The sequence below is a fragment of the Hyperoodon ampullatus genome (assembly GCF_949752795.1).
Source record: "Hyperoodon ampullatus genome assembly, chromosome: 2".
NCBI classification, from domain to species: domain Eukaryota; kingdom Metazoa; phylum Chordata; class Mammalia; order Artiodactyla; family Ziphiidae; genus Hyperoodon; species Hyperoodon ampullatus.
In genome coordinates, this window is record NC_136915.1 from 43124117 (window position 1) to 43151570 (window position 27454).

At 34.0% G+C, this 27454-nt stretch overlaps 1 protein-coding gene across 2 annotated transcripts in view; it reads right to left on the minus strand.

Moving 5' to 3' along the window:
- The window catches only part of FAF1 (Fas associated factor 1), a gene marked incomplete at its 5' end in the record, with an annotated part of 488979 nt that overhangs the window by 213573 nt on the left and 247952 nt on the right, over window positions 1–27454 (minus strand). The window lies entirely within an intron of this gene.

The following is a 27454-nucleotide window of genomic DNA, read 5'->3' on the forward strand; positions in this document are numbered from 1 at the left end:
ATGTCCCCATATCTCCACCCTCTTGTGTCTCCCTCCCTCTCACCCTGCCTATCCCAACCCTCTAGGTGGTCACAAAGCACCCAGCTGATCTCCCTGTGCTATGCGGCTGCTTCCCACTAGCTATCTGTTTTACATTTGGTAGTGTATATATGTCCATGCCACTCTCTCACTTCGTCCCAGCTTACCCTTCCCCCTCCCCATGTCCTCAGGTCCATTCTCTATGTCTGGGGCTTTATTCTTGTCCTGCCCCTAGGTTCATCAGAACCATTTTTCTTTTTAGATTCCATACATGTGTTAGCATACGGTATTTGTTTTTCTCTTTCTGACTTACTTCACTCTGTATGACAGTCTGTAGGTCCATCCACCTCACTACAAATAAATCAACTTCATTTCTTTTTAAGGCTAATTAATATTCCATTGTATATATATGCCACATCTTCTCTATCCATTCATCTGTCAATGGACACTTAGATTGCTTCCATCTCTGGGCTATTGTAAATAGTGCTGCAATGAACATTGTGGTACATGACTTTATGAATTATGGTTCTCTCAGGGTATATGCCCAGTAGTGGGATTGCTGGGTTGTATGGTAGTTCTATTTTTAGTTTTTTAAGGAACCTCCCTAATATTCTCCATAATGGCTGTATCAATTTACATTCCCACCAACAGTGCAAAAGGGTTTCCTTTTCTCCACACCCTCTCCAGCATTTATTGTTTGTAGGTATTTTCATGATGGCAATTCTGACTAGTGTGAGATGATATCTCATTGTAGTTTTGATTTGCATTTCTCTAGTGATTAGTGAAGTTGAGCATCCTTTCATGTGTTTGTTGGGAATCTGTATATGTTCTTTGGAGAAATGTCTATTTAGGTCTTCTGCCCATTTTTGGATTGGATTGTTTGTTTTTTTGATATTGAGCTGCATGAGCTGCCTGTAAATTTTGGAGATTAATCCTTTGTCAGTTGCTTCACTTGCAAATATTTTCTCCCATTCTAAGGGTTGTCTTTTCATCTTGTTTATAGTTTCCTTTGTTGTGCAAAAGCTTTTAAGTTTCCTTAGGTCTCATTTGTTTATTTTTGTTTTTATTTCCATTTCTCTAGGAGGTGGGTCAAAAAGGATCTTGCTGTGATTTATGTCATAGAGCATTCTGCATAGAATGTCATAGAGCATTCTGCATAGAATGTCATAGAGCATTCTGCATTCCTCTAAGAGTTTGATAGTGTCTGGCCTTACATTTAGGTCTTTAATCCATTATGAGTTTATTTTTGTGAATGGTGTTAGGGAGTGTTCTAATTTCATTCTTTTATATGTGGCTGTCCAGTTTTCCAAGCACAACTTATTGAAGAGGTTGTCTTTTCTCCACTGTATATTCTTGCCTCCTTTATCAAAGATAAGGTGACCATATGTGTGTGCATTTATCTCTGGGCTTTCTATCCTGTTCCATTGATCTACATTTTCGTTTTTGTGCCAGTACCATACTGTCTTGATTACTGTAGCTTTGCAGTATAGTTTGAAGTCAGGGAGCCTGATTCCTCAAGCTCCGTTTTTCCTTCTCAAGATTGCTTTGGGTATTCGGGTCTTTTGTGTTTCCATACAAATTGTGAATTTTTTTGTTCTAGTTCAGTGAAAAATGCCAGTGGTAGTTTGATAGGGATTGTACTGAATCTGTAGATTACTTTGGGTAGTATAGTCATTTTCACAATGTTGATTCTTCCAATCCAAGAACATGGTATATCTCTCCATCTGTTCATATCATCTTTAATTTCTTTCACCAGTGTCTTATAATTTTCTGCATACAGGTCTTTTGTCTCCTTTGGTAGGTTTATTCCTAGATGTTTTATTCTTTTTGTTGCAATGGTAAATGGGAGTGTTTTCTTGATTTCACTTTCAGATTTTTCATCATTAGTGTATTGGAATGCCAGAGATTTCTGTGCATTAATTTTGTAACCTGCTACTTTACCAAATTCATTGATTAGCTCTAGTAGTTTTCTGGTAGCATCTTTAGGATTCTCTATGTATAGTATCATGTCATCTGCAAACAGTGACAGCTTTACTTCTTCTTTTCCGATTTGGATTCCTTTTATTTCTTTTTCTTCTCTGTTGTGCCTAAAAGTTCCAAAACTATGTTGAATACTAGTGGTGAGAGTGGGCAACCTTGTCTTGTTCCTGATCTTAGTGGAAATGGTTTCAGTTTTTCACCACTGAGGATGATGTTGGCTGTGGGTTTGTCATATATGGCCTTTATTATGTTGAGGTAAATTCCCTCTATGCCTACTTTCTGCAGGGTTTTTATCATAAATGGGTGTTGAATTTTGTTGAAAGCTTTCTCTGATCATCAGCTTTCTCTGATGATCATATGGTTTTTCTCCTTCAATGTGTTAATATGGTGTATCACACTGATTGATTTGCATATATTGAAGAATCCTTGCATCCTTGGGATAAACCCCACTTGATCATGGTGTATTATCCTTTTAATGTGCTGTTGGATTCTGCTTGCTAGTATTTTGTTGAGGATTTTTGCATCTATGTTCATCAGTGATATTGCCCTTAGTTTTCTTTCTTTGTGACATCTTTGTCTGGTTTTGGTATCAGGGTGATGATGGCCTCGTAGAATGAGTTTGGGAGTGTTCCTCTGTCTGCTATATTTTGGAAGAATTTGATAAGGGTAGGTGTTAGCTCTTCTCTAAATGTTTGATAGAATTCACCTGTGAAGCCATCTGGTCCTGGGCTTTTGTTTGTTGCAAGATTTTTAATCACAGTTTCAATTTCAGTGCTTGTGATAGGTCTGTTCATATTTTCTATTTCTTCCTGGTTCAGTCTCGGAAGGTTGTGCATTTCTAAGAATTTGTCCATTTCTTCCAGGTTATCCATTTTATTGGCATAGAGTTGCTTGTAGTAATCTCTCATGATCCTTTGTATTTCTGCAGTGTCAGTTGTTACTTCTTTTTCATTTCGAATTCTATTGATTTGAGTCTTCTCCCTTTTTTTCTTGTGAGTCTGGCTAATGGTTTATCAATTTTGTTTATCTTCTCAAAGAACCAGCTTTTAGTTTTATTGATTTTTGCTATCGTTTCCTTCATTTCTTTTTCATTTATTTCTGATCTGATCTTTATGATTTCTTTCCTTCTGCTAGCTTTGGGGTTTTTTTCTTCTTCTCTCTCTAATTGCTTTAGGTGTACGATTAGGTTGTTTATTTGAGATATTTCTTGTTTCTTAAGGTAGGATTGTAGTGCTATACACTTCCCTCTTAGAACTGCTTTTGCTGCATCCCATAGGTTTTGGGTTGTCGTGTTTTCATTGTCATTTGTTTCTAGGTATTTTTTGATTTCCTCTTTGATTTCTTCAGTGATGTCTTTGTTATTAAGTAGTCTATTGTTTAGCCTCCACGTGTTTGTATTTTTTACAGATTTCTTCCTGTAATTGATATCTAGTCTCATAGTGTTGTGGTCGGAAAAGATACTTGGTATGATTTCAATTTTCTTAAATTTACCAAGGCTTGATTTGTGACCCAAGATATGATCTATCCTGGAGAATGTTCCATGAGCACTTGAGAAAAATGTGTATTCTGTTGTTTTTGGATGGAATGTCCTATAAATATCAATTAAGTCCATCTTGTTTAATGTATCATTTAAAGCTTGTGTTTCCTTATTTATTTTCATTTTGGATGATCTGTCCATTGGTGAAAGTGGGGTGTTGAAGTCCCCTACTATGAGTGTGTTACTGTCGATTTCCCCTTTAATGGCTGTTAGTATTTGCCTTATGTATTGAGGTGCTCCTATGTTGGGTGCATAAATTTTACAATTGTTATATCTTACTCATTTTGAAAAGTCCACCTCAGATACTGCTTCCTGAAAAGGCTTTCTTCAACCCTGTAGGTAAAGCTAATCCCAGTCTCTACAGTCCTTCAACAGACTTCTGTTACAGCACTTATTAAATCATCTTTAATATGTATGGGTTTGTCTTGGATAGAAAAGTCCACATGGAAATTATCCTTGTGTTATAGGCTGTTAGAATGGTGCTTAGCACGTGGTTGGAGCACCAGGGATATTTGTTGAATATAAGAGTATATATAGGGACTTCCCTGGTAGTCCAGTGGGTAAGACCCCATGCTCCCAATGCAGGGGGCCTGGCTTCGATCCTTGGTCAGGGAACTAGATCCCACATGCATGCCACAACTAAGAATCTGCATGCCTTAAGTAAGAGTCCACATGCCACAACTAAGAAGTCCACATGCCACAACTAAGAAGGTTGTGTGCCGCAAGTAAAAAGATCCCGTGTGCCGCAACTAAGACCTGGTGTAACCTAAATAAATATATTAATTAATTAATTTTAAAAAATGTTTAAAAAATAAAATCAATGGGTAATAAAAAAGAGTACATATATATATACACATACATATGTGTATATATATATGTGTGTGTGTATGTGTATATGTATATATATATATTTCTTTTACACAGGCAGATCTTTATACAAATATCCCAAATTTAAGATACTACATTATTAAGTATCAAAAGAAAGTCATTCTATCCCTATGAAAGATTAGCGGAAGTTTTATGGAGGTGGCACTTTTGAGCATGGATCTTAAAAACTTTCTGGATATGGACATGGAATGTAAAAGCAGTCAGAGCCGAAATAGTATGAATAAACAAAGGTACAAGCAGTTGCAGGAGTGTGTTTCTGAAGAATGCAGAGCATCCCTGAGTGGTGGTTAGAGCTTCTGGTGAACAAGGGAGAATAAAGGTGAAATTGTTTTTAGCTCACACGAACACTCAGACATGAAGAGAGCAATTATTATTTCACTGTAGATATTTAGGGGATAGAATCAAGCATCAAATTGGTGTTGAATTAGACTTCAACTTGCTACAGAACATTGTACTAGATAACAGTATTATAGACAAATAAGTAAGATATACCCACTATCCTCCTGAAGCTTACAATGAAAAGAGAGTAATGGACACAACAATAAAAGAATTTCATACAACCCAGGCAATAATACACCTTAAAATAATGTAAAAGCATGTATTGAGGCTTATTATGTTTTAGTATTGTTAAGAGATTTAGATACACTAATATCTTTGTAACAACCCCCCGAGATATGTCATCTCAGAGATGAGGAAACTGAGGCAGGAAGAGGTTAAATAACTCTCAAGGTCAGAAAGTTTGTAAGTGGAGGATCTAGTACAATGTTCTATATCAGTATAGGAGAGGAAGAGAGTGACTTTGACTGGGAATGTTTCTTAAAGGCAGTAAAATTGTGCTGTAGATATTGAACTAGGTGCTTGGGTTATGCCAGGGAATGAAACAACATGGTTTTACTCCCATGAAGCCTACAGTCTAAGAGAAAAAACAAATAAGCAAATATATAATTACAACTTATGATCAGTCCTATGAGAGAAGTAAACTAGGTTTAATAATGGAAACTAACAAAGGAGTGGAGACCTACTTAAACTGGGGGGACGGTGGCAGAGAAGGTCAGACGATATTTAAACCAAGACCTGAAGAATGAAAAGCCAATCATGCAAAGAGACAGAAGGGTAAGAGGCAGGAAAGAGCCTTATGTGTTTTTTTGTTTGTTTGTTTTGTTTTTTTGCGGTATGCAGGCCTCTCACTGTTGTGGCCTCTCCCGTTGCGGAACACAGGCTCCAGACGCGCAGGCCCAGCAGCCATGGCTCACGGGCCCAGCCGCTCCGCAGCATGTGGGATCCTCCCAGACCGGGGCACGAACCCGTGTCCCCTGCATCGGCAGGCGGACTCTCAACCACTGCGCCACCAGGGAAGCCCAAGCCTTATGTGTTTAAGTAAAGGAGGCAATGTGATAATTCTCAGTAAATAATATTTTATTTCTATCAGTTGTATTTCAATTTAGTATTGCTGAAAACACATTTTTACTGATTAATAAAATAATAACTCTATGCAATTAAAGTGTAAAGCACATAGTAGGTAAACAGAAAATAAAAATATCTTTCCACATTCATTTGCATGTCACAGATATTCTAAATGCAAACCGTTTTTGTCTATGCATTTATGTAGAGTCTGAACCACACATCTTGGCAGTTAATACAACTAATAACAATATCACACAGACCAACAAATATATTCAATTTCTGATAAATGACCTAAACAGGAATAAGTTCTAGAGCCTGGAACTTATACATTTGCTTCAAAATAAGTAATATTTTGCCTTGAGATAATATCTAGCTAAAAAAAGGAAAAACATTTTCACTGCGATATATCTAGCACACTTAGTAGGTGCCCAAGAAATCAGTTTTGTTTCATACTGAATTAATTATGTTACAGAATTAGGGGGTCTTAAAAGATTAAATAATGTTTTCCAAGTTGAAGAAATCTTAAGCTCTGATAGTGTATGACAGACTGGTAACAGGAATATCTAATTAATGTTTGTAGAACTAGTGTTCAAGTGTTACTGACAGTTAGCTTTACCATTTTAATTATAATTTTTTAGTTTGTTCCCTGCTATACATTATTTAGATAAGATGCATTTTATCAAAAAGATACCTTTGAAACAGAAGTTATAATGCTCTATCATATTATTAAGGAAACACTTTGAAAATCCAACACAGATTCTAAGAACTTTAAAGCTAAAAGTGACCTATGGGATCATCTAGTCAAGACAACTACTCAGTGCAGTGGTCTCCATAACAAAATTCTCTCACAAGTGATTAGAATTTTGAGAGAATTTCTATCCCTCTCCAAGATACTCAGATCAACTTAAAATACTTCTAATTTTCCCTCTTTGCAAACGAAGCAACTGACAAAGGATTAATATCCAAAATATACAGGCAGCTCATACAGCTCAATATCAAAAAAACAAACAATCCAATCCAAAAATGGGCAGAAGACCTGAATAGACATTTCTCCAAAGAACATATACAGATTCCCAACAAACACATGAAAGGATGCTCAACATCACTAATCATTAGAGAAATGCAAATCAAAACTACAATGAGATATCATCTCACACCAGTCTGAATTGCCATCATGAAAATATCTACAAACAATAAATGCTGGAGAGGGTGTGGAGAAAAGGAAACCCCTTTGCACTGTTGGTGGGAATGTAAATGATACAGCCACTATGGAGAACAGTATGGAGGTTCCTTAAAAAACTAAAAATAGAACTACCATACAACCCAGCAATCCCACTACTGGGCATATACCCTGAGAAAACCATAATTCATAGTCATGTACCAAAATGTTCATTGCAGCACTATTTACAATAGCCAGGACACGGAAGCAATCTAAGTGTCCACTGACAGATGAATGGATAGAGAAGATGTGGCACATATATACAATGGAATATTACTCAGCCATAAAAAGAAATGAAATTGAGTTATTTGTAGTGAGGTGGATGGACCTACAGACTGTCATACAGAGTGAAGTAAGTCAGAAAGAGAAAAACAAATACCGTATGCTAACACATATGTATGGAATCTAAAAAAAAAAATGGTTCTGATGAACCTAGGGGCAGGACACGAATAAAGCCGCAGACATAGAGAATGGACCTGAGGACATGGGGAGGGGGAAGGGTAAGCTGGGACGAAGTGAGAGAGTGGCATGGACATATATACACTACCAAATGTAAAACAGATAGCTAGTGGGAAGCAGCCGCATAGCACAGGGAGATCAACTCGGTGCTCTGTGTCCACCTAGATGGGTGGGATAGGGAGGGTGGGAGGGAGATGCAAGAGGGAGGATATATGGGGATATATGTTTATGTATAGCTTATTCACTTTGTTATACAGCAGAAACTAACACACCATTGTAAAGCAATTATATCCCAATAAAGATGTTAAAAAAATAAAATACTTGTAATTTTCCCATTCTTATAGTTAGAACACTTAAGCACAGAATTTAAGCAAACTAATTATATGCAGAGTCTACAGAAAGCTATTCTGTAATCTGAACAGTTGCTTCTACAGATATAAATTGACCATATATTACAGATCACAGATACATTAAGAATTCTAATTATTTTAACAAAATGCCTTTAAAAAGAAAACTCTTAGTCATAAGCTTAATTTGTGATGACCTTGACTTTGTCAGAAAGAAAGTAGTTAATTTTTTATGTTTTGATTTATTATAAATTTTAAATGTTTATTAGTCTCTGGATGTTTCAATAATATTCTCATATTCTCTCACTTGAAAAGAAATTCTAACACACTATAAATTTTTAACCCAAACAAGAATCTCCCATTTTTCTGAATAGCTTCTTTTAACTATTCCATAAAAATAGGTAAGGTTTTATTAAAATGTCATCAATCTATTATTATTATCCTTGAATCAAACATCTTTAGTATCTGTGGTACATTAATTCTATTCAGCACAAAATTTCAATGTGCAACTGAGTAGCTGATGCTGAAAGATGTACCTCCAGAGATTGAGTGCACTTGCACCTAATTAGAACTGTTTGAAATTTTTCGCACTTTCAATAAAACCAACAAATATGCCTGTTGTCTAATGTCATTTTCTGTCCGTCTCGATTTTAACCAACAAAATATTTAACCTATTGTGTAAAGTGAGAGCAGAACTTGAAAAATAAAAAATTATGTTAGTAAGTGATTAGCCTATTTACCTCCTTGATTACAAGTGAGTCTGCTACATATTCAATACATAGTGGTATTCTCATCAGCCCTTTTAAAAGCAAATTAAAGTACTATAAGTCACATAAAATATGGTGTATAGAACATCACACTTACTGAGATCTTCAGAGAGTAAGTTGGTATATTTCATTCTTTTAATAATTAGTGTTGAGATCTGAACATAGTGTTTTCTTCAAATTTTAAAATAAATTAGAAATGGTTTCAAGTTTAGATGGTAATAGATAGCACATGGAATGGTCAGAAAGCTAGCATTATTTTTTAAAAACTTATATGCATCATCATTATGGAGGATGTTTTGGAAAAAATTACAAAGTCAAATGACTGTTAACATCTTTAAATTTCATTTTATATGTTATGTTGATAAAATCAACAGGAAAATTAATAGAAGGAACAGTACAAGTTGTTTTAATATAGTAATTTTTAAAGTAATATTTTAAAGTCCTAAGACATTATATTTTCATTTGTTGGTATTTTTAACATCCATGACAAGAGAGAATTAATTGGTTAGTTACCTCTTATAATGGGAAAGAAAATCTTTCAGCTAATTTGAGATGGTTCACACTATTGGTTTCCAACTTGGAAATTAAAAGGTAAGTCAGTCAGTTAAGCAATAGATGCCAAAAACTTAGTAGGCAGCAAAGTCATAGCAGGAGTAGCTTAACAAGGTGATAATGGACAGAAATGCCATCCTTACTGTGCTATTGAAACATGTGTGTTTAATAGCCTTATTTTCCAACAGACACTTTTTTTGGTTCAAACTATTAAGCAGAAAGAAAACTGCAGTCCATGACAATGGGTCATTTCAGAACTTGGTCTCAAAAAATACATTAGATTCTAAAATTTAGTTTCTGCCAGCAGAAGTCAGACAGTAGAGGAATAAGGCAGTTGATATATTCAATCATTTATTTATTCATTAATTCAGCAAAGAGGTTTCCTATCACAGGCCAGGCACTGAGGCAAAGATGAATCTGAAGAGTTCACCATCTACTGGGGGTAGAGACATACAACCAGTAGTGTGCTAATAAATCGGCTCTCCAAACAAAAAGCTGTGATTTGAAAAGTTTGCTTATTTCCATGGTGTAAATACTCTCACTGTGGCCGATTTCAAGCTAGCAACAGTTCATCAGGTTCACAAAATTCCTGAATATCTCAGTTAATTTCAACAAACGCCTTTTCTTCTTCTATTCTAAAAGCATTCTGTTCTGTTCTATATAAAGAGAATATAAAGATCAGAAGATGTAGTATAATCCCTCTCTTCTCAAAGAGCATATAGGCTGGACAATGGGCTAAGACAACTACACGTAGAGTGTATGAGGCACATATAACACTTTCTGGCATATGAGGACAAAATCAAGAGATAAGGATAGGTTACATTTATAATAGGACAGAGGATTTTAGGTTTCCTGGAGGATGTATCAGCTAAGTATGGTCTTCCTGAAACATATAGGGGTTTTTGAACGGTGTGAAGAGAAAGGGTCAAGCAGAAGGAAGAGAGTTAAAGGAACCTTTTTAAAAATGGTGGGGTGTGTTCAGACACAAGTAAGTAATATCATTTAGTAAAAATCTAAGGTATGTGGAAAGAAGTGAGAATAACTCCTATAAAAATATTTTAGAGCTAATAGTTATATTCACCTATTTGTCTCACTTTCATTCTCACAATTAAATACCTGTCAGGCAAGTAATATTACCACTATGCTAACTTTAAAGATGAGGAAAGAGTCTATGTAGAGACAAAAGGAGGGTGAAGTAGGTTACTCCTCAATATAGACCTCGTTAATGGATTAAAGATTTAGGAAATGGAATCACTGAAGGCACTACAAATCATACAATGGGAAAAAGCAGTGATTTTATTGGGGACTCTTGGAGACCACTTACCTACAATCTGCATCAGTATCTCTATTTATATAGCAGGAAGAGTTACCATCAAGTCCCACATTCACATGCTCATCAAGACCACAGCTTTCAGGAGGTGCCATTTTCAACCTGCATAGCCATATGCAGCAGGCCTGACTCTAGTAGAGCCTATAAGAATCAAACGAACTAAGGCAGGGGGAGGGGAATTGAAAAGTATAAAACACTAACCCAATGTGAAGCTTCCTCCTCTTTCCCCTCAATGAAGCTACCAACAACTTTAAGGTTAATAGCCAGAATATCACTGACTAGAAAAGTCTCCATAGAAATTCATCCAAGAATTTGAAAAAGAACAGATACATGAATATGTATAACTGAATCACTTTGCTGTACACCTGAAACTAACAGAACATTGTTAATCAACTCTACTAAGAGTTAATCAACTCTCCAATATAAAATAAAAATTAGAACTAATACACTACTGAAAAAAAGAAAAGAAACACACAAATAAGTCCAAATAAAACTAGGGAAATCTGAATTGAAAAAAAAAAAAAGAAATTCATTCAAATTACTGTGAAATAAAAAACATTCCAGTTTTTTTTTTTTTGGTACGCGGGCCTCTCACTGTTGTGGTCCCTCCCGTTGCGGAGCACAGGCTCTGGACGCGCAGGCTCAGTAGCCATGGCTCATAGGCCTAGCCACTCTGCGGCATGTGGGATCTTCCCGGACCGCAGCACGAACCCGTGTCCCCTGCATCGGCAGGCGGACTCTCAACCACTGTGCCACCAGGGAAGCCCCCATTCCAGTTTTTAATGAGCCTCTACTAGATTATAGATGATAGATAATTTCCCACAGAGAATATGTTTTTTAACAGACTAATAATTAATATCTTTATTCTTCATACAAAGTATTCATTCCATGCTCAAATATGCTTCAACAACAATACTGATGAAGAAGCACTATGCAAAATTAAATCACAGAAACTCGTATGATGATGTCATCAGTACCGTTTAATAGTACCTCTGTCCATGTTACCACCAAAAAAAAAAAAAGGGTATTAATCCACTTGGGATATTATTCTAGTCATGCAATAGACTTGCCATCAAGTAGAAACAAATAATCTGTCCTCTTTTAAATATTTAACAGAAATGCTTATGAAATGTGATTCCATAAAACTCTCCAATGCTTAATAATATCAAACTCAAGAAAAATTCTCTCCAACATTACCAAGTCTGTTTTCTCTTGGTTTAACTTCAATAGAAAGGGGGGAAATCTAGTTACTTGTCTCAAAAAGAGTTCTTTAAATTCTTGGCGAACATTGGTAAATTGAAACTTGGTGTTCTTATATACTTTATCCTAGTGGCATCATCCCCAGTTCTTCCTTTTTGGTACAATTTTTCTATTTGTAGGTGTAGCACTCTCATTAGCTCTCAGTTCTCCATATCCATTTTTTTGTTTGTTTGTTTAGCTTACATTTTTACTACTTTTAAGTGTACAATTCAGTGATTTTCAATATGTTCACAAACTTGTACAACCATCATCACTAATGAATTCCAGAATATTTTCATCATTGCAAAGGAAACTCTCCCCAAATGGATAAAGGATTTACATGGATATTTCTCCAAAAAAGATACACAATAGCCGATAAGCGCATGAAATGATGCCTGCTCAGTATCACTAGCCATTAGTAAAATGAAAACCAAAACCAAAATAAAATACCACTTCACATTTACTAGGATGGCTATTATTAAAAAGACAGGAAATAACAAGTGTTGGTGAGGATCCTGGAATAACCTTGTGCATTGCTGGTAGGAATGTAAAATAGTGCAGCCACTGTGGAAAACAGTATGATAGTTCCTTAAAAATTTAACATAGAATTATCATATGATCCAAAAATTTCACTTGTGGGTAAATAGCCAAGAGAACTGAAAGCTGGGGCTTGAATATTTGTCCACGCATGTTCACAGCAGCATTATTCATTCTAGCTAAAAGGTGGAAACAACCCAAATGTCTCATCAGTGGATGAATGGATAAAACAAAACGTGGTACAAAAATATAATGGAATATTATTCAACCTTAAAATATTCTGACACATGCTATAACATAAATGAACCTTGAAGACATTATGCTAAGTGAAATAAGCCAGTCACAAAAGGGCAAAGAGTATATAATTCCATTTATATGAGGTACCTAGAGTAGACAAATTCATAGAAACAGAAAGTAAATGGCGGCTGCCAGGGGCTACAGGGGAGAGAGGTACAGGGAGTTATTTTTAATGGGTATGGGATTTCAATTTGGGAAGATGAAAAAATTTCTGGAGATGGATAGTGGTGATGGTTGCACAACAATGTGAATGTACTTGATTCCACCGAATTATATGCTCAAAAATGGTTAAAATGATAAATTTTATGTTTTGTAAATTTTACTAAAACCATGGAAAAATCATATATATGGCAAATTCAGATATTTTTTAGAAAGCCAAAAGTATTTAGAACTTTGAAAATTTGCTTAAGTAGTGAGAGACATGCACACAAAAACAAATGTGTACACAAATAAACATGAAGATTTAAACTGACTTTCCTAATTTATTAAACATTCTATGGGTACCCATATGAAGACCACTGTGCTGCATTTAAATTACATTATATTTCTCATTATGAAAACTGCTGCATGTAAATAAATACACAATTATTTAAATATATCTAGTATTTTTAATGCATTGTGTTGCATACCTAGTGGTTTATTATTAATGAAGTGTAAAAAACAAAAACAAACAATAAGACAAAGGAAAACAACAACCAAAAAAATATATTCATTAGCAGCCATGACCCATTCCCCTTTACTACTCAGCCAGGTACCCCTGGCAACTATTAATCTACTTAAAAAAATTTTTTAATAGGCTTTATTTTTTAGAGAAGCTTTAGGTTCACAACAAAATTGAGCAGAAGGTACAGAGTTCCCATATACCCCTTGCCTCCACATAGCCTTCCCCATTATCAACATACCCTACCAGAGTAGTATATTTATTACAACTGGTGAGCCTACACTGACATGTCATTATCACCCAAAGACCATATTTTACATCAGGGTTCTCTCTTGGTGCTGTACATTCTATGGGTTTGGACAAATTTATAATGACATGTATCCACCATTACAGTATTATACAGAGTAGTTTCAGCCCTACTAATCTACTTTTTGCCTCTATACATTTGCCTATTCGGGCATTTTATATAAATGTAATCACACAATACAAGGCCCTCCTTGTCTGGCTCTTTCACTTAGCAAAATTTTCTCAAGATTCGTCTATTTCTTAGCATGTGTTGGTACTTCATTCCGTTTTATGACTGAATAATATTCCATTTACGATGTATCATATTTTGTGTACCCATTCAACTGTTGATGGATATTTGGATTGTTACCATGTTTTGACTGTTAAGAATAATACTGCTATACACAGGGAGAGCAGCTCAGTGCTTTGTGACCACCTAGAGGGGTGGGATAGGGAGGGTGGGAGGGAGATGCAAGAGGGAGGGGATATGGGGATATATGTATACATATAGCTGATTCACTTTGTTATACAGCAGAAACTAACTCAACATTGTAAAGCAATTATACTCCAATAAAGATATTAAAAAAAGAATAATACTGCTATAAATATTCATGTGTACATTTCTGTGTGGACATATGTTTTCAATTCTCTTGGTGTGTGTGTGTATCTGTGTCTGTGTGTATCTATCTATCTATCTACCTAGGAGTGGAATTGCTAGGTCATATAGTATACTCAATGTTTAACTTTTTGAGGAACTGCCAAACTGTTTTCCAAAGCTACTGTATCATTTTACATACCCGCTTGTCTGAGGCTTTCAATTTCTCAACATCCATACCAACACTGTTATTGTCATCTTTTTTACTCTAGCCATCCTAGTGGTATGAAGTGGTATCTCATTTTGGTTTGGGTTTACAATTCCCTAATGACTAAAGATGTTGAGCAACTTTTCATGTGTTTACTGACTGCATATCTTCTCTTGAGAAATGTCTATTCAAATATTTTCCTCATTTTAATATTAGTTTATTTTTCTTTTTGAGTTGTAAGAATTCTTTATATATTCCAAATACAAGTCTCTTACCAATATATGACTTGGAAATATTTTCTTACATTCTGTGAGTTGTCTTTTAACTTTATTGATGTTGCTCTTTGAGGCATAAAAGTTTTTAATTTTGATGAAGTCCAATTTACTTACTTTTCCATTTGTTACTTATGTTTCTAAGCAACCACTGCCTAACCCAAGGTCACAAATTTATTCCTATATTTTTCTTCTGAAAGTTTTATAGTTCTAGCTTTTACATTGGGGTCTTTGATCCAATTGAGTTAATTCTTATATATGATGTAAAGGAATAAGCCAATTTCCTTTTTCTGCATGTAGATATCCAGTTGTACCAGAACCATTAAAAAAATTTTTTTTAATTTATTTTATTTATTTATTTATTTTTGCGGTACGCGGGCCTCTCACTGTTGTGGCTTCTCGTTGCGGAGCACAGGCTCCGGACGCGCAGGCTCAGCTACCATGGCTCACAGGCCCAGCCGCTCCGCGGCATGTGGGATCTTCCCAGACCGGGGCACAAACCCGTGTCCCCTGCATCAGCAGGCGGACTCTCAACCACTGCGCCACCAGGGAAGCCCCCAGAACCATATTTTTAAAAGACTATTCTTTCCATGTTGAGTTGTCTTGGCAATCCTGCTGAAAGTCAATTGACCTTGAGGGTAAGGAGTTTATTTCTGGACTTCTAATTCTATTCTACTGATCTATATGTCTATCCTTATGGCAGTACCATAGCCTTGATATTCACATAGAATTTTAATTCACTTACCACAAGTGAAGTTAATGACATCAAATTAATAACACTTTTATTGTATCTCAATATTTTAAAACTCTTCTTATATATTAGAAAGACTTTCTATGTTTGCACAATTCACTTTTAAAGTCTTGTTGCATCATATGTATTAAAAAAGGTAAAAGGCTACTTTAAGATAAAAATAAAACTATTCAGGAAAATATCTTAATTATAGAAGTTCAAACATCATGGCAACAGAGGCCTCTATTTCAACCTTAAACCTCTTAAATAACACCTTAATGAATAAAGGGATATTTACATTCCACAGTGACAAATATGCATATTTACATACACAGTTATTGCCTACTGACCAGTTTTCTCCTTTGCCCCCTCCCACTCCCACACACAAGATTGACTTGAAGCACATATGAAATTTTTAAATTCACATGTAATCACCAAATTTTAGAACCAGAAAAATTTTCGGAAATCATTTCCTATTTTTCATAGATGACCCAGACCCAGAGTAGTTAAATGAACTGCCCAAACTCATATAGGTAGAAAGCACAATATCAGATATTAGAATCTAGGTTTCCAAACTTCCTTTCAACCACTGGATGCTGACTCATGTAAATATTTGCTCATTCAACAATCATTTAAAAGGTGCTAGCCACTAGGCTTAGTGCTGTAAATATGAAAATTAAATGACTGAGACCTGCCCTCAAGGAGCCTACCATGATAAGGTAAAGAAACACAAAGCAAATAAAAGGACAGAAGTGCTGCAACAGAAGTGCTACAACAGATGTGCCTAATAGGTTCAATGGGACACAGGGAGTTTATGCATATTTTAAGGTTCTAAGACACTTTGTATTTTCACTAGCAAAAACTGAGCTTCTGCAGTTCTACACTATGAAAAAGCCAAACAAATGAAAAAGAAATATCAGGCCACTCAAGGCTAGACAATCATATAGCTTGTTAGTGGCAGGGGGTTAGAACTCAGATTCCCTATACCATAGTGCAATAATCTTTCCACTACCACAAGCTAACTAATTGCCAATTGAGAAGTACTGTTAGTTTGATTAAAATCTGTAACACTGCATCCCTAGATTCAGAAAACATTTTTTAAAAATCAGTTTTTATTGATTTTAAAAAAATTTTAAATCAATTTTTACAATCTCATTTAGAAGGGAAACTACAAAGAAGTTACCTGGCAGACACTAGAAATTAAGGATAACATAAATCTACCTTAATACTTGGAGTTTTATTTTTTACTGCTGTGCACACTACCTATTCTCAGCCTCATTTTTAATAAATGAGAATTTAGGAAGCCAAATCAGAGAGATCCTCTCATAATAATCCCCTTGAGAAAGTACATATTCATGTCAACATTAATCCTTGAAATGCTTGAAATATTCAGACATACTTGGATAACTTCACTTTTACAAATGCCTCTCAGTTACAAATAATCTCACTGATTTATAGATTCTTCTTTTTTACTTCAGTCATTCATTAAGCACACCTACTCTGTGACAAATTCAGTGAAAGGCCTAGAAACAAAGAGATAAATTCAATACTTTTCCTATTTTTAAGGTGCTCTTAGTCTAACAGGAGAAATAAATCAGTAAACAGATAATTGCAAATGAGTGTGGTAAATGCTCTGACAGATACATATTCACAGGGAGAGGAGGAGCTCAGCAAAGAGACACCTAACCTGAATAACCACAAATTTGACCACTCAGATTAAATAACCACCTGGCTCACAACTTTTGGCTTCAAATTACTTATGGCAGTTTCAACAAATCAGTTTCCCCTCTTCACAGGACAAAGACAGGCTATAAGTGAGGTTATTCCACAAAACAAAACAGAACAAAAAAACCCCACATCATAGTCTCTAGAGCCAGTTCCTGGAAATTCAGAGTGATTGTTGAGCAACAGAGGGTATGTATATCAACAACAGAAATGACTGATCTGAAGGAGCAACATTCATTTAAATTTATGACATGTATGCATGTCAATATATCAATCACATTTACTTTAGAGTGATACTTCATACATTGCTCCATTCATTACATACAAAAATGGGTTACAATATTTGAAATTACAATTACCAGTAGAAACTAGGACTCCTAAGACATTTTACTGTATTTCTGAAATTTCTAATTCCAAGCAAAGTGATCCATGTGTATACCTGTTATCATCACAAAAATTTTTACCTGTAAGAAAACAGCAGCCTTTAAAAACACCTTATTAATATTCTCGTTTACAATGTGAAGTATAAGGGAAACATCTCCTAATTCAACAGAAATGAACTGATATTTCACTGATATTCTATTATTATTAAATATTACAAGTATACCTCTTAGGTGAAAATATTTCACACTTTCATCAGGCAAAGGCAGGGTGGTAAATGTAAAGTGCTTTTGATAACAGAACACCAAAAGAACTAGAAACAAATGGCAACCCGCATATTTTGAATTTTACATACATAATCTATAACTCTAATATTTGTTTTTGAACTGGAATTTTTATAAAATTATTAACAAGAGAATCAGGAATCCTACTAATTATCTCACAATTTATTTAAATATAATGATGAATTTTTTTCCCTTCATAATGATTACTGGATCTCTTCTATATTTACCTCAGTAACTATCATAATGTGATAACAGTACAACCTACAAAAAATTATGACAAGTATTAAATAAAATAGAAAAAAAGCCAGCAAGACAGAGGGAAAGAGGCTAAGAAAGTCAGTGTGTAAAACAAGATTTCAACTCATCTGAAATAAGCTTGACATATAGAACTTTAACTTTCCTAAATACTTTAAGAGTTTCCATCACTGTACTAACACTTAGAACGGGCTTATCTCTATCAGAGAACAAGAAGAGGTTTACATAAATGGATACAGACTGGAAATGTGACATATTCAGGAGGTACAGCAGGTATGTAAAAATTCAAGAGCTGCTTATCTTTAAAATCTACAAAATGGGGGAGGGTGAAAAAAGAAAAAGAAAAAAAAATCTACAAAATGGAATGTTCAGTCCCTTTTATAATATGGTTTCTCTCTCTCTTTATTAAGCTACCTGCTTTTCTTTTTTTTAAGCTCCCTGCTCACAAAGCAAGAAAAATTTTATCAGTATCATTAAATATTCTCATAGACAACTTGAAAGCAATTCAGATTATTTCAGTCAAATAGGAAGTCATGGTTCCTTGATATCTAACAATGAAAGAGAAATTACACGTACAAGAGTCTTATTTAGAACATTTTCTTGTCCTCTCACTCCATAGTTTAATCTTGGACTTCATGTGGAGTATAACTTATGCTGCCCTCCCAAGATACATAAATAAAGTTTGTACTTTCTCAAACAGAGGTTATTTAATCCTAAATATCCCCTCACAAACATAAGTAAGCTTCATCTCCCTTCGTATGGTCTTTGTCTTGGTGAGAGAAAATATTCTCTTGGATGCCTACAGTCATTTCTATTCATTCCTAGGAGTTAACTAGGAGGTTCCTCTCTCACCTTCTTCTGAAATTGTTCCAATCACATTTATTTCTTCACTGTTTTTTTTTTTTTTCCCCAAAGTCTCTAAATCAACCCCAACAAACATCTGGCTTTTATTCTTATGTCTTCAATTACTTCTAATTTGTGGGCATCTGACTTTTCTAGCATAAATTTCTAGCAAATTACTCCATAATCAATGTGTGTAATAGCTGTAGCTAAAAAGGAAAAGATTTCTTCCTCGTGTTCATCCTCATGGATGCCATACCTCTAGACACTGAAGACTACAACTCTGCTGGCATTTAAAAATTCTATTTTGCACTCTATGTGCAAATCTAATTTGTTTTCCACTGTCACTCATAGGACTTTCCCGGCATTATTCTTTTCCAAAGAACCTTCTTCCCTCTTGTTTCCTTCATCCTTTTCCATCTAGTGTCCATGTTCAGTATTATTTCTCCCCCTGCTCTCCCTCCACCCCCATGCATTAGCTGTAAAATAGATGTAAAGCTTGGTGTAAGTCCAAAATTTTTATGATCAAAATACATACTTAGCAAATTGTTTGGCTAAATCTTTCATGTATGATGAAAGATTATTACCACAATTCATTAGCAAATTATAGACTTTGAAATGTAGGCAGACAAATATTTGGCCCTGTATCAATCAATTTGGACCAGCTGGGTAGAAATTCACACAATCCTAGGAAACCCAGGAAGTGAGGTGCTCTTTCATTTTTCATTCACTTGAAACATTAAAGAAAAATTACCATTCTACAAAAATGTCCACTTTTCGAGATTTTAGCAGCGGTATTTTAGATTGAGTTTTATTTTCAGTCAATTACTACTTTAGTGACCAATAAACTGATCATTTTTCTTGCAACTGACTGCAGAAGAATAGTGCCTAATGCACACATAGGCACCTTGCTATCTGACCATTATATTCCAGTTTAAAAGCTAAATATTTAATAATGGTTCTAGTGCCCTAAAAAGCAGGCAGGGGGCTACTTCTACATACACTAAATCAGCCTGGAAACTAATTTTGCAGTTATTCATGATAAATAATATCATTAACATTCTTCTCTGAGCCTCTCTTGCCTAGTGAGGTGACCCTGTACAAAGATTCTGATTGATCCTATGTCTGTCTGTTTTGGTAAAGCTATCAGGCTGTATATGGGAACAGCTGCACTTTGGGAGCAACTTAAAACAAATTTCATCTTAGTGGCATCTAATCCAGTCCTTGGTACAAGACACATGGAAAAGTCAGTGTCAAAATTAAACAATGCCGTCTTTGCAATGAGCAGATGCTTTTGCCTTGCAGCTGTAAAAACCTTAAAACAATCCAGTACTCTACTGTCTGGTCACGCAATGACCACAAAGCAAGGAATACATTTTGTCATTTAGGGAAAATGTTTACTATGAGCTTTTAAAGTCTTTTTTCTTTAAAAAAAATGTCTAAGAAAATAATAAAAGGAATATATTGAGGGTAATAATAGGGTAATACAGCCCTAAATTGATCAATAAAAAAATTTTAAGCATATTTGCCAAAATAAATATGTTTGAAAAAGAATAACTACTTGACTAAATAGTATTAGGCCATACGCAAAACACATTAGACAAAAGAAAAATTACCATACACATGTTTTAACAGGTTATAGACAAATAATCTTTGGTATATAAGGATAAACATGTAAATATTTTCTATATGCAGGCCTTATCTTAATATACCTAGTCTTAGTCTAGCTTATATTTATGAGCATTTTATATTAATTTACCTACCCATCCTTTGATTTACTTCCTTCTTTGTTTTTACTTATGTTTTTGCTGGGGGAGGGTGGGGTGGGGAGAAAAATGGGGAGGTTATATAATTCTTATTTTATGGCTAGAGGACAGTTAAATGCTAAAACATTTCTCAGCTTAAGTAATGTGGTACTTATCAAGGTCTATAAAGAAACGGCAGCCTTTTCCAACCTTTACCCTATAGAAGAGAACCTTGCCTCTGACATTCAGATATCTAGGGGTTAGTATTTTAATACTGAAATAAACTCTTCTTCATGAGGAGAAACACCCCAACTACTGTGTGTGGGAAACCAAAGAACTAGCCCCACCTAAATAAATGACTGCATGGTCATGATCAATCCACTTCTGCTAATTGAGGTTCTGGCTTTAAAGATAGTTTTTTATGGTACCTACAAGAAAGAGAATCTAGTAGTCTTACCTTTATTTTAAATAGTCTACTGCAAAAAGTATTTTTCAGTAAGTTTTTCCTAATCAGATTTTTTTCTTGAAATCCCTTTTTCCCAGAGGATATCAATTCATTAACACCTCATTGCTTATAAATTTCATTGGATATTTTGTTAGTTGAAGGTCTGGGGATTCCCCTTATGTTCCTCCCCACCCCACAACGAATATTTCAATGAACAAGTCCCAAAGTAATGACCACATTAATAGGAAGTTAATTAAATTTAATTTAAATATCAAAGAAGGCATGTTATCCTATCCTCTTCATTAAAAGTCTTTGAGAAGTAAAACTTTAAATATTTTTGTGGTTGTCTTTGTATTTCTATATTTTATTTTCTAAAAATGTAATTAAAACATGTTGACATATAAAGCATATTGATGCATTATGCCAAAAATACAAATTCTAGACATTCATTTTTTGTAAAATGTTTACAATTATCCTTAAGTCATAAAATACTATTGGTATGATTTTGTTGTATTCTTTGTTAATGGTTATAATTGAAATAAAGTTGAATTACAGTGTCAATAATACATGTCATCAAACAAAAGTAAACCATGGAACAAAAATATATCACAAGAGAATTATACTTGAAAGTATAAAAACATACAAAATAACTGACATGTATTCCTAGATATGATCCCTTGTATTTTAACCCACATAAGCTAAGAATAAGAATTAATCATTCTACAGTGTCAGTGTTCCAAATTATATACAAACGGCTTTAAGGATAAGAAATAATTATAAATTTACACAAACTGGATTTGCTTATACTTTCTTGTTATTTTTATAATAACTCTGGTTAATAATCAGAATTATGCTAACAAGAACTGTGCAAAAACATTTTGTTTGGAAGTGCATTTGAACTTGTTATTAATTACGCAATTCCAATTTACATTTAATGGACTTTAATACATTACATATTTTTTATGGGAACATGTGGAGATCTGGAAAAATGGTTGGCTCGAATAAGTGGTTCTCTTTTAAGTTCATTTTATCCCTTTGGGTTCACTTAATAACAGCAATATATTTTTAAAGTATATATTTTACTGAAAAAATACATAAGTAAGTCACAAACCAAAAGCTAACAGATGTGTGACTTCTAATTAGTTATAATAATCTCTGCTTCGATGCCATTAGAATGAGCCTTTCTTTTCTTTTGAAAACTTAAAAAGCTTTCCTTTGAATTTTAAACTGTCAGGGTGCTTCAAAGTCAGTGTACAAAATCTGCTTTGATTAAAATTTTAGACATCTACAGTGATAACTTTATGAAAGGAAAATATTAAATTATAATTATCCTAAACAGACACAGTCTTGTGAAACTAACCCTACATTCATGTTAAAACACAAAGAGTTGAATATAATGAATTTGATTCATCCTCGAACACAAAGCTTCACCACAGTAAACTCAGTCAACTGTTGCTCTTGCGCCTATATTCATGGTGCTTAAATAGCTCACTTTAAAACAAAAAAAACTCCAATTGGCTTTTCATATATCCACCCTCCCCAAAAATAACGCACTTGAAAAACTCAAATGATATGAAAGGCTTCAAGGCCTCTTTTCTCCCTTTCATACCCCTTTTTTTTATTTCTGTTTGCAGTAATCTGCCTTTCTCTTTCTCTTTCTCATTGCTACAGAGCAAGCGAGGAGGCTCAGAGCTTTGAAAAGGGGGCTCAATGTGTAATGGGTCCACTAGAATTAATTTACTTGCACCAAATCCATTGAGTACAGAGGGGTTTTTTTCCCCCTCTCTCTCTCTCCCTCTCACTCCTCAAATCATTTGGAGTCGAACGCAGCCCCCAGCCTTTGTAATTCTAGTAAAGCACTTAAAGTGCACAGTAGGTGTTCATGAGGACCATCTGGTCAAAAGCAAAACAAGCTGCTGATTTTGCCTTTGAATAGAATGAAGCAAGTGTGAATTAGTCTCTTCAATTAGCACTATTACAACCTGTCAAGTGCATATTGTAAAACAGGATTATTACAGTATTGGTCACCAGTGCAATTATTTACTCTCTGCCTTTTCTTGCATATAAAAATGTCTTATGTTTATTAGTTTCTGATAACTGAACATAATATCTCTTAACCCAGGCATTTTAAAACTACCAACACACAAATCACAGATTATGAAATACGGTCGGCCAGGAAGCTGTTAGGATACACTTATCTTAAGTAACAAAGGTCTAAAGCACCGTCGACTCTTAACAAAATTTCATTGTTTCTACCTTCTTGAAATGTAGGTGAAGAAATACTTACATGGCTAAAAAAAATGTCCAATAGAGATTATTCTAAAATACTTTCAGAGGGAAAGAAAGACTTGTCAGTTCCAAATAGCTGCATTGTAAATATTACTTAAATTTATTTCCTAAGGGATAATTTATTAAGCATTACAGAAAACCCCAAAGTTTATAAAATGATCATTACTGATTTGAAGTGGTATAACTTCAACAGATCTCAGTGACAAAGTGCAACTTGGAACTTATATACATGCAAAAGAAACTCATAGTCTCCTTTTCTGAAAGCTGAAAAAAGGCTCAAATTCATTGCCCAGTTGCTTAAGAAATCATCTCTCTTTCATTCTTCCTAAGATGTCATTTGTGATTTCAAATTTTTTAAAATCAAACTATGATACATGCTAATTAAAATGGGTTCATTCTAATTGAGCTTATATATGCCATTCATCTTACAGTAAAAATAAACCACGTAAACTTTTAATTAAATAAGCACACAATTTAATTTACCCTATTGCATATGCACATTCTTATCTCTCTACTCTTCAGTTCTGTGCCAGCAGCCCCCACCCTCTCCATACTGGAAAACAAACAAACCAAAAAATAAACAAACAAACTATACGTAAAACATATACAGAAAGGGCATGTTAGTTAAGAAGTTTTAGTCAACCCACTACTAGAAAATTGCTCTTTAGTATAATCTGTAAAAGACTACAAATGTACTGTTAACAACGTCCAGCATTAAAGGAGAATACTTTGAAATATGTATTAGTTAAGCAAGTTGAGTAAGTAGCAAGAGAAATATAGAAACAAAAAACCCAACAGGAGTTTCAAATTTGCAGAATCAGAATTAGTCTCATGATTTCACAATTATTTAGCCAACATTATTTTTAAGAACCGGTATGATTTATTTAGTTCACTTCTTGTTGCTAATTCAAAAGTAGTGGCTTCCCACTTAACAACTGCTAGTATTAGTAGTGAAATGTTTTACTATTCCATGCAAGATATATCTTTATAGGTTGTCGATTTTTCCCTTTAATTACCATTGAGAACTAAATAAACACTAATAAGAACAGTGAGAATTCTAGGGTAAAGTGAAACTCAGAAAAGGACTTAAATAATTCCAATAGTTCTTCATAGTGCTTCTCGCTGTAAGAGATAAGGAATACTCCATGATTCCGTACCAAAAATACTTTGGTTTTTTATCAGTGTTATTCTGGGTCATGTGTGTATTCCTTAAGTTTGTATGACATCTAAAAGAAAAGTGATATTTTGTCTAATAGAAGCTTTTGCAATAGTAAGATGGACAACAAAGAATTCGTTTCCAAGAAAAGTTGGCTTGATTTCAGGGACTTTATTTCCTTTTCCACACCTGGGTTTAGGATCTGAAGTAGGCAAATCAATTTTTTTTCCCCCTAATTTAACCAATCCCAAGTGCATTTGTAGCCACAGATCTTTAAAAATCAGAATTACTGAAATCTGTACAATTAACTGTTTAAAAATCTAAATTCTCAATGTAGAAAATTCATTAAAATAAGGTAAGCTTGTTTAAATTTTCAGGGAAATTCACTAACTTAAAGTGTGTCAACTAGGTAATTAAGGGTCCAAAAAGGTAGAAAGACAGATCATCACAAAGTTATTGTTACATTATTTGATAATTTTTATAAACTATTTTGTCATAATGGAAAAAGGGAAAGGATTTTTATTCTTATGACTACTTGCAACCCTCCATTCTGACCTTTTTATACTATCATTGCCTTTTCCTCAAGTAGGAGGATAATGTAAGTGGAAGGATTTGTAAAGAGCTTAAAAAAAATAACCTCAATATCTAACTAGCTTAAATTAAAGTCTAGAGCACCCAAAGGATATAAGTCATGCATTGTGAGGCAAGAGACCACAGAGACAGAATGAACAAACACTTGTACAACTATCGGTTTATCACCACTAACCTGCATGAACATATGGTCACTGAAGAGTTATTTAAAATTCAAACTGCAGCTAAGTTCTATTTTCTAAGTCAGTATTTTTTAAAATGTATTTTGTTAATTAAAAGTTGAAATTATAGTGCCTTTGTGAATCCTATTTCATTTAATAGAACTTTCCCTCTGGGGGGAAAATATTACAAGAGCTTTCTTTTAAAAATGCAAGGCTTTCAAAAATTAAAAATACCAGAAAATGGTATTTTTTTCCCCACCTACAACAAAAATAATATACAACTACACTGGAAAATAAAATCAGTTTTTTTTTTAAATTTCTTCCTTTTCTCTTATATGTTGGTTGGAATTCATTCTTGAACCTATTAAACAACACTGAAAAAAGATTTCTGAAACTGGTGACAAAAATGAATTTACAAGTTAGGATATATGGTATCATTAAGCTTCCAAATTAATAGCAAAAATTCTAGCATTTATAAAATAACACTGCAAAATCATTTCAAGATTATATTTTTATTGTGTTGCAACCTGACTTTCAATCATGCAACAACAAAAATACATGTACTTAAGTGTCACTGTGGGTTGCATGGCTGTAGCATAAGAGCATCTTGTCCTCCTTGAACCCCATTCCAGATATTCCACAAGTTGAAGGAGAAAAGTCTTAGGATTAGGCCTACAGAGTGTGACCCTAGGCCTAGAGAGTATAATCCACATTCCTTTTCTAAACTGTACAGAATAAAAGAGTTTATGTGTACCTGTCTGCCCACAGAAAAGCAACAGATACTAGAAACAACTGCATTTATTTTTTTCCTGGCAACTAGCATTTCAAATATTATTTTAAATCAACTTTTAAAAGATAAAAAAAGAAAAAAAAGAAGAAACCAAACTCCTGTTGAGAAATACATAAGAATATTTGTCTGCAAAAATATTTTCAGGACACTTTTCATTTAGAAAATGGTATAAAAAGATTTACTGTTTTCAAGTCCTTGAAGCCTAAAATATATTTGGTAATCTAAATAGCAGGACGCAGAGAACAGTTTCAGCCAACTGTGGCACACAATGGCACATTTACAGAATTTTAAATATTTCTTTTAATAATTGATGTAGTCATTTTGAATCATTCTGCATAGGATATCAGGTGTGAGCAGATTGCATTAACGCTGCTTAAACATTTCAACTTGTCAGTATGGCCAACTCGATTTCGGAAATATTTGCAGTATTTTCCCATCGAAACAGTAATAAAGGCAAAATAAATATATGCCACTACTTTATAATCACCGAGCATTAATGAATATTTTATGTCTTTTTAAATCTCCCTGTTTAATTTAAAAGGGTGAAATTAAGTCTCCTCCCTGCAATATGCCAATTATCTGTAAATCAAACAATAACTTGGCTATTATGCTCCTTTTTGTTAATATAAGAGAAGCTAATTTGAAAACACTGAATGGCATTTTTAGACTATCAGTTTAATAGTCCTCTCTGCCCTCTTGTGGGAGAAAGTTGAAACACACTCAAACTATAGAAACTGGAAATGTTAAAACAAAAATGCAAAAAAACAAAAAAAGGTAAAATTCTGGCTATAAATATTGCAATCAGAAAAAAAAAAAATAAGGCAGTCTATATGTACCCTTCATGCGATATACTAGTCTTCAACTTAAAAAAGGAAATCAGAATGAACAGACAGAAGGAAACGACAGAATGAAATTTACCTCTTATTATCTTTGCTGTTAACTGGGGTTATTTATTTTGAAACTGAATTTCTTATTTAATTTTATTCAGTATATAATTTAAATTTCATAATCATGAGGTTCCCAGAATAACTCTGCGATAGGGCCAGAGTTAAACATTATTTTTAATATAAAAATGACAATGATTCTTCAAGGAATTAACATTTTAAATTTAGAGAACAGAACATCCATTATAGAGATTAAAAATGAAATGGCAATTAATATATTTAAAATCCTGAAAAAAATCAAATAATTTAAACCTATGATTCAAATTAGGGGCCAAGAAAAATCTTAAAGATCTTAGTTACTAGTCAACGAACTATTCAAGTGATAAACAGAGAAAATAAACTTCAAGTAATGAGTTATTTACACCAAATTCAGAAGTTGAAATTTATTGATAAAACATGAAAAAAGAAAAACCATTAACAGTCCAGCCATTACTGAAATAATTCATATACTTCTGAAAAATGATTAGGGTGAAAACAACTTGTTCTTTCAATATGATATTAATAATTAGTTGAAGCAATGTAG